Below are 9,429 nucleotides of genomic sequence, written 5' to 3'. Positions count from 1 at the left end.
CGAGGCACAAATGTGTGTCAAGCTCTGGGATGTTCAATAGCATTAACCTCTGTTTCCACAGTGCTGGAAGGTGACCCCGGATCTGGTAATATGGAGGTCCTTGTTGGCCTTGTCAGAAGCAGTGTTTGAGGGGCAGATTTCTCCAGGCTGAGGAATAAGTGGGAGGTAAGAAGTGATGATGACAGGGAGTATAGACAAGACATTTTAGAAATGCTGAGTATTTCCCCTGCACAAGGAGATGTACCCTGATCACACCATTTAATACTGCAAAATGATCTCCCCATGCCCACCCAATTCTCTTGCCAAGATCTACTTCTTCCTTCCATAGCACTCACCTCTTTCCAAAATACTATATCATTCTATCCTTTGCTTTATTATACTCCTTGTTAGTTGTTGTATCTCCCTTGGGAAACTGTCCCAAAGGCAGAGACTCTTGTTTGTTTCATTCACCTATAAATCCTAAGTGCCTAGAACAAAGGGTTGGCACCCAGTAAGTGTTCAAAAAAAATATTGGTTGAATGAATAAGTGAATGAATGAGAAGGATTAGGATTGAGAACCTCCATGCCAGCAAAGGAGGGTTATGTTTTTAAAGATGGCGGCAACCTGATTATATGTAGGGCTTGGGCAAATGCTCCAGTTTGAAAACACAGGGGAGAGAAGGGAAATTAATGACGCAAGGTCTTGGACATGATGCATTTCAAAGAACATTTGAACAGAATGGTATTGTTTAGGCAAGTTGTGAGTGGTAACACATAAGGCTGGGAGGGGAGGTTCAATGAGAGTCTTAAACAACTCTGGTAGGGTAGGAGCTAATGTCCTGGGGAATGGTCATCCCAGGCTGACAGTCTTTAAATAGAGTAATGACAGATCCCTGTCATTAGGGTCACTGTGTTGCACAGCTCAGGCGCTCAAGAGACACCACTCACAACCCCACAGAACACAATGTGAATGGTGTCACTTGAAGTTGTGTGACACGGCAGCCCCATGAGAAAAGGCCAGCTCTGAGAGTAGTGCAAGGCAGGACTGTCGATGGGAAGCTCTTAGAGACACAATAAGGCACGATGAGGGGGTGGCACAAGGAGCAGGTTGAAAGTCACTGAAGCCCAAGTTCTCACTAGAGCAGAGTTAACTCAAATCCAGATCTAATAGCAGGTGGGAAGGTAAGAGGATCAGTAGTACTGAACATACATTGTTTATGGCACGTCCTTCAGGACGGGATGGCTGTGCTGGGGAGATAATGAATTGAGGTTTGGGTAGTTGCAGTTGCTCAAGAAAGAAGAAGGAAGTCCACTTAGATACCATAATTTTTTTAAGTATGATTATAGATAAATTACCAGATAAGCCCCATAAAGGGAATTCAGTACTTTGAAAAAAGAGGCTATTGGAAGAGTCTGTGACTTTTGAGGTTGAGGTAGGGAGGCCACCTATGTTCTACTGAGATCATCTTTGGTGCCTATACTATTCCTATGGGATCCGATCGCACTGTGTCCACTCCATTCAATTCAACGGCATTCCAGTCCATTCTACAGATGTTAATTGAGCATCTACAACTCCTAAGCATCAGAGATAAGAAATAAATGGGATGGTCCCTGCTCCTGACTGGCTGTCAGGCTGAAAAAGGGGAGAGAGAAGAACAACTACAATAGAATGTGGAAGGTGCTAAGTCAGAGCTTCTGCAGGGGATTGAGGGAAGCCAGAGGCAGACATTTGGGAGGGTTAAGCCTCCTTCTCTTTCTGAGCTTCCTATGGGGATGAGGCACAGTTGAACTTTCCTTGATCATCTCTCCTCCCAAAATCTCAGGCACTGAGGCATGCAGGGGCAGGAAAGGGTATCAGAAACTCAGGATTTCACATTTGTTCGTGCAGTCCTTTACTGCAGTCAGAGTCATAGAAGTAGCATTAGACTTGATTTGGTCACTAACTGGCTGTGACCTTGGAGGGTCACTCACTATTCATGAGCCTAGAAGTAGGGATGTGGGCTTGATCCTACATGGAAGCCCTCTTGGCTGCTTGATGCCATCCTTTGCTAGCCAGATCAGTGAGTAGATCCCAGGGATGATGAGTTCTAGTGCAAAAGCCCTCAGATCCAAGAAGGCTTCCCAGAGATACCTTTCCCTCTGTCTGGCAAGTGTGTCCATAAACTCCAAGGTCCAGCTCTGGAAAGGCCTCTACTTCAAAACTTCCTCAGATCTCCCAAGAGATGACTCTCTGCTCCACATGCTTCTACTGCAGTAGAAGTGGTGGTGGGGCTCTAGGTTTGCATACCACCCTCCCTAGATTGTGAATTTCATGTGGTCAGGCACTGGGTTTTACTCCTCCTTGTGTTCCATTACCCAGAGCATGGCAGGTGCTCTGTGCTTATTGCATGGTTGAATAAATGGCTGAATGTCAAAATTTTATATCCTTCTTCACTACCCAGAGCCAACATCACTGCCCTGGAAGCCTTGCCTTGCCTCCTTAGGTAAAAGTCACCTTCTTTCCTCATACTCTCATCAGGCACTCTGAATATCTACTATGGAGCAAGGGCCGGCAAATTTTTTCTATAAAGGACCAGATGATAAATATAGCTTTGCAGGCTGTAGGTCTCTGTTTCAACTACCAACCACCATGGCAGTGTAGAAACGTAGTGCAGCCAGAGACAAAGCATGAATGAATTAGCGTGTGTTCTGGTAAAACTATTTCTGGACTCTGAAATTTGAATTTCAAGTAATTTCCATATATCACAAAATATTATTCCTCTTTTGATTTTTTTTCTCCTAACCATTTAGAGCATTTAAGACCAGTTTGAGCTCATGTGCTGAACAAAAACAGGCTGTAATCCTTATTTGGCCTGCAGGCCATTGTATGCCAACACCTGCTCTAGAATTTATTTAGATCCACTTGCTAATAGGCTTATTTTGGCATCTCCTATTATTATATGAAAAGAGTGAAATAATTAAGAACCCAGCCTTTGGAGATAGTTGGGCCTATAATTCTAAATCTGATTCCAGACTCCCTCTCCTCCCTTCCTTCCTTTTAAGTTAGTCACTAGGGAAGACTGATAAGGGCAGGAAGGTGCCAGGATTCCTATAAAGAGGGTGCCTCCCTTTCCTACGGCTGCTGTACCGGTGCACCAAGAGCCTGGTGGCTCAAAACTATAGAGCTGCATTGCCTCACGGTTTGGGAGCCTAGAAGTCCAAAATTAAGGTGTCAGCAGGGCCATGCTCTCCCTGACCTGCCTGCACTAGGTGAGAATCATTGCTTGTCCCTTCTAGCTTCTGGCGTGGGCCGGCCATCCTTGGTGTTCCTTGGCTTGTACCTGTACCACTCCCTGTGTGCCTACCCATCTTCTTCCCTCTGCACATGTCTCTGTATCCAGATTTCCCTTGTATAAGGACACCAGTCATATTGGATTAGGGCCAACCCCCGTGACCTCCTTTTAACTTTGCTCTCTTGGTCAAGACTCTATTTCCAAGTAAAGTCCCATTCTGAAGTCCTGGGGGGTGAGGACATCAACATAACTCTTTTGGGAGGAAGGGAGAACAGTTTGGGTGTCAGAGCAGGGTAGCAGCCCAGCAGGGAAGGCAGCTACATGCAGGTGGGTGAGCAACCAAGTAAACATACCGAGACAAAAAACAAAAACAAAAACAAAAAAAGCATACTGAGACAACCAGAGTGTAGTCTCATGCCAGCAAGAGGAGAGGTGCCAGCGTACGTGAGAGAAAGCTAGAATGAACTCTGTGTCATTGGATTGGGACTCGGAGTGTCAGTGTGAATTTAGGATTTTCAAAATAATACACGTAGAAATAACTATAGTCGTAAATACATGGTTCAGGCATTCAATCATTCCCTGGCTCAGTCCACCAAGAGGGCCTCAGCCGCGGGGAGCCCTATATACCATCCTCCACTAATAAAACCAAACAAAAAAAGAGAAAGTAGGATTCCTTGGAGAAATGCCTGAGCCTAAGGCTGGAACAGGAGAAGTTCAAGGTAAGACAGGAGAATCTTACGGTGCCCAAAAATCAGGAAGCCCTAAGGAATGACAGGGACACATCAAAAGGACACAGGAGCCACTTTGAAGGAGCTCTTACTGGCCAAACCTGGGGTGATCAAAACATCCAAACAAATAATCAATCATCGTGATTGATGGTATCCATAATAAGCTAGGAATCCGTAAGTTTACACCGATTAAACAAGTGAATAAAAACATGGGAAGAAAATAAAGCTCTTTCTTACAGTGGAATGCCAACTGGAAAATGTCAAAGGAATGATACAATCACTCCACAGAGTGGGCCAGCCACTCGGACACTATTTAATTTCGTCGAGGAGCATCGTTGCTTATTAAATCAGCCGGTCAACGCAGGCTGACGAGGGGGTGTCACACAGTCTCAAGGCATCTCTCCACAAAATACTTACTAGTGTCAAGGGTGGGTGAGGAGCTAACTTTGCAATGGAGAAGCTTGGCCAGTGCCATCTTAATCACGTGAGCAGCGTGAGCCTCACCAGTAACCGGACAAATGAGTTTGACATCTGAGAGGAATTCAGGCATCACTTCTGTGTTATCCTGACCAAAAATCCAAACCTAAGGAAACACCAGACCAACCTAAACAGGGGGAATTTCTGCAAAAACGGCTGGCCTGCAGACTTCACAGAGGTCAAGGGAAGAGGGGCCACTGGTCCCGGCTGAAGGCATTTGGAGAGGTGTGACGTCTACACACGGTGTGCGGCCCTGGGTTGGACCCTTCGTTATAAAAGGCAGTGAGGCTTGAATGGGGCTTTCACAAAAGGGTGTATTGAGGTTCTTTGTGCTGCCCTTAACAACTTTCTGTATTTTGAAATTGTTTTGGAATTAAAGTATAAAGAAAACAATAATGCAATGTTCCCGTAGACTGGCCATGTCCCTTGTGACAGGTTACTTCACTTTTGATGCTTCAATTTCATCTGTAGTAGGAAGATAATCCTGGCGACTTGAAGGATGTTGTCAAGCACGGAAGAAATTGTGGGAGTGAAGCAGGGGGCCCACTGTCCGGCCACATGGTGAAAATGCTCGGGCCGTGGTCATGATTCGTGTTATGTCCTTGTCAGTATTGTACCTTGTTCTAGAGAATCTAGATGTCACCAAGTATAAGACACATTTTTGTTTTGAAATGCCACGAGGGAAGTAAAAACATGCCCAGTTAAACTGCCAACGTGGTTCCTCATGTAGAATGTTTCATGTTTATTGAGAGACCTACTTTACTTCTTAATTTTTTTTTACTTAATTTTTTTAATCCCAGTATAATTAACATATAGGGTTACATTAGCTTCAGGCGTACAATCTAATGATTCAACAATTCTACATATTTAAACAGAAGTACCAGGGGCACCTGGGTGGCTCAGTGGTTGAGCATCTGCCCGGGGTCCTGGGAGGGGGCCTCCTTCTCTCTCTGCCTGTGTCTCTGCCTCTCTCTGTGTGTCTCTCATGAATAAATAAATAATTTTTTTATAGAAATCAACAGAAGTGCCATATGAGGATGCCTTGGTGGCTTAGTTGGTTGTGTCTGACTTGGGCTCGGGTCATGGTCTTAGGGTCCTAGGGTAGAGCCCTGCATCAGGCTCCCTGCTCATTGAGGAGTCTGCTTCTCCCTCTGTCCCTCCACCTCCCTCATGTGTGTGTTCTCTCTCTCTCTCTCTCTCTCTCTCTCTCTCCCACTCAAATAAATAAAGAAAATCTTTGAGAAAAAAAAAGTGACACCAAAAATTCATTAGGGATGATACACTGAGATGTTCATCTCAGTGCTATTGAAAAAAAAAAAAGGTACCATATGATCAGCAGTTCCACTTCTGGGTATATTCTCAAAAGAATTGAAAGCAGGGACTGGAGCTCAAGTTCACAGCAGCATTGTTCACAATACCTGAACAACCCAAAGGGCCATCAACACATGAATAGATAAACAAAATGTGGTTTGGCTGTACCGTGGAATATTATTCAGCCTAAAGAAGAAAGAAATTCTGACTCATGCCACAATGTGAATGAACCATGAAGACATTACAGTAAGTGAAATAAGCCAGTCATGACCGGACACATATTGTACAACTGTACCTAGTGTAGCACCCAGGACAGTCACAGTCGTAAAGGCAGAAAGTAGAATGATGGTCACCAAGGGTGAGCAGGACGGGGGAATGGGGAGTTATGGTTTCACGGGGACAGACTTCCAGTGTGAGAGGATCAGCAGCTTCTGGAGGCGGTTGGTGGTTAATGGTCACACGACAGCGTGAATGAACTTGATGCCGCTGAACTGTGCACTTAAAAGTAGTAAAAATTACAAAATTTGTGTTATATACAGTTTACTATTGTAAAAAATAAAAAAAATAGGCACCACAAATTTACAGTGAGAGAAATCAGAGTGTTGGTGACCTTTGAGAGGCGGTGATGGGGAGGGGGCACCAAGGGGCCTTCTGGCACCTGGGAATGTTCTACGTTTAATCTAGTGGCGGTTATGTGAGTGTATAGATTTATAGATGTGCACTGCACTCTACACTTAGGACTGGTGCTCTTTAGCGTATAGAACTTGAAATTATTTGTGTGGGGGGGGGAGAGGTCTTGAGACAGAATCTCAAGCAGGCTTTACGCCCAGCACAGAGTTTGATGTGGGGCTCAATCTCACGACCCTGAGATCATGACCTGTGGTGAAATCAGGAGTCAGGACACTTAATCGACCGAGCCACCCAGGCACCCCTAAAGTTTTGGGGTTTTTTGTTTTTGTTTTTGTTTTTTTAGATAGAGGGAGTATAAGCAGGGTGAGGGGGAACTATGTTAAATGCAAATACAATAGACAATTTTTAAAAATCATATAAGCAAAACTTCCTAAGTCCCAGGAGGAGATGAGCTAGCCTCCATGGCATGCAAGACAGTTTTCTAAGAATCCCAGAGATGAGAAAAGCAAGATTCCAGGGAACTTGGTAGGATCCCTACATTGTCCACCCCTGTGGTCAGAACCCTGCTGAGTAACCATGCGCCCCACCTCCCCTTGTGGGATCTCACCGCCACATCAGAGGCACCCCCTCAAGAACATGACCGAGCTCTTCTTGTTCTATTGATTGCTCATTGTTGCTTCTTTGTTTTTATATCATTGACGACTTTATTTTTAAAAGTTGAAAACTTAGGGATGCCTGGGTGGTTCAGTGGTTGAGCATCTGCCTTTGGCTCAGGGCGTGATCCTGGGGTCCTGGGATCGAGTCCCGCCTCGGGGTCCCTGCATGGAGCCTGCTTCTCCCTCTGCCTGTGTCTCTGCCTCTCTCTCTCTCATGAATAAATAAATAAAACCTTTAAAAATAAATAAGTAAAAATAAACAAAAGTTGAAGACTGTTAAATTCTGATGCTCTGTATTCAGGCCACCTCACTGCTGAGCCCTGGTCACATGCCCTGTCCGTGCTCACCACACAGGGAGCCTGAGGCTGGGGGCACTTGGCCCTACCGAGGAAGAGGTGTGATCCACTATCAGGAGCTCAGCCCAGGTGCCAGAGTAGCCGTTACAGCCACAAGCACCAGGGAAAGAGGTAAGGGTAAGCCTAATCCTTCATGGATGGAATAAGCCAGGCTGTACCCCCAGAGAAAGCGCCGACTCCCCTCTCCTCTGCTTCCCTAGAATGAAGTAGAGGGTGTGTGGATCCTCTTACCTTTCAGGGAGCCAGAACAGAAGGCTCCAGCCATTTTACAGAGCCTGAGTTTTGGGGGTGAGGGCAAGGGTGAGGGTTTGAAGGGGAAAGAACGGGGTCCTGAGTCGGAGTGGGGAAAGTGTCTCCCAGGTGCCCCTCCTGAAGAAGACCTTGGCCAGAGGCCTCCGATGCAAATATGTGAAAGAGCATGACCCTCCAGGGGCCGCACCTCCTTCAGAGGTGCCCTCAGAGAAGGCACAGGGCGCCCCGGATCTGGTGTGGGAGGGCAGCTTCCCCCACAGGCCCGCCTGGGAAGGCTTTGCAATCGCCTACGCCCAAGGGGCCTAGAAGTCACACACGGATTGTCAACCTGGAGCCGGACTCCTCACCAGTGTGGGTTCCTGCCCTCTCTTGGTGGGCAAGGGGGGGTTCTCACCTTCACTCAAGGCCATAGCTTCCCAAGCTCCCCAGCAGCAGAAAGCAGAAACCCCCACGGCTGGAGAGCCCAGCAGCCACGTGGGCCTCCTCTGGCCCCATTGCTCCCACAGGGCAGGGGGACACTGCCCCACCCTGGCCCCCTGGAGGGCCGCTCTCCTCCCAGCTAGGCTCTGGGTGACCAGGCCCAGAGAAGAAAGGCCTGGGTCATTACTTCACCTCCCTCCTCTCTAGCCCTGGACACATCCCTGTGGGACATCTCCCCACCAGGAGATGTCACACCAGCAAGAGACTGGGAGGACCCAGGTCCTGCAGGTGCCACTCCACCCTCCAGCATGGGCATTTCCACCCCTCCCCATGCACCCCTCACCCTCCAGCCCCCCGTGGGACATTCCAAGCCACTCCTGGCAGGAGGAAGGCCAGGAGTCCAATGACTTTGTGACAGGGTCCCAGCCCCTAGCCCCTCTTCCCCGCCCCTGCCACCGTACCCTCTTCCCCTGGAATCCTCCTCCACATGTCTCTGCTCGGGAGAAATGGCCCTGCTTTTTCCTTCTGCCCCAGACCCCACTACGGTTCACGTAGCGCTGTTACTGAGTGTGTCTTTATTTAACATTCCATACTTTGTTTGCTGCGAATTTTTTGTTGTGTTATTGTTTACACTACCACACGAAAATATTATTTATCCTAATTACTGAGCGTTGGGGTGTTTGGGCCCCCTTACGTCTTTGGCCCAAGGATGTGTCTCACTCACTTTGCCTCAGCCCCACCCCTGCAGTGCTCAGGAGTCATTCACTCATTTATTCCACACCCGTGGCTAAGAGCCCCCTCTGTACCAGGCCTGGGTGTGCTGGGTGATGGGCAGAGAAAAGTGAGCCACACACAAGACTGTTGGGGAAAGACAGCCACGCGCGTTGAGGACTTTGGGACAGGATGGGGGTGCAAGACAGAAGGACATCAGGGCAATCACAGTCACATGGGCTAATGCTTGGGGGCTATTGTATGCCTGACTCTGAGCATCTCATGCAGCATTTGATTTGAGAATCTCATTTGATTCTTTCAACAGCCCTTCCGTGACTGTAGCTGCTTGTAACAAGTAACAGGTGGGGGTCCTGAGACCCCACGGAGCCACACGCCAGCCATCTGCACAAGGTCACACTCTGAGCAGGTGTAGGGGTGGGAGCCCCCCAGCGCTGTCTGGCTCTGGACTGTCCCTTGCTCTGGCTACTGCCACCAACTCCCCCTGCATCCCCTTGGGGCGGCAGGGAGAGCTGCATGAAGCAACTTTGCACTGAGCCGACGGAGGATGCATAGGAGTGTGTGTACAGGGAGCAGTGCTTCTGGCAGAAGGAACAACATTTGCAAAGTCAGTAAGGCT

This window comes from Canis lupus, chromosome 10, assembly GCF_011100685.1.
Source record: "Canis lupus familiaris isolate Mischka breed German Shepherd chromosome 10, alternate assembly UU_Cfam_GSD_1.0, whole genome shotgun sequence".
NCBI lineage: Eukaryota > Metazoa > Chordata > Mammalia > Carnivora > Canidae > Canis > Canis lupus.
This window is presented reverse-complemented; position numbering follows the sequence as displayed.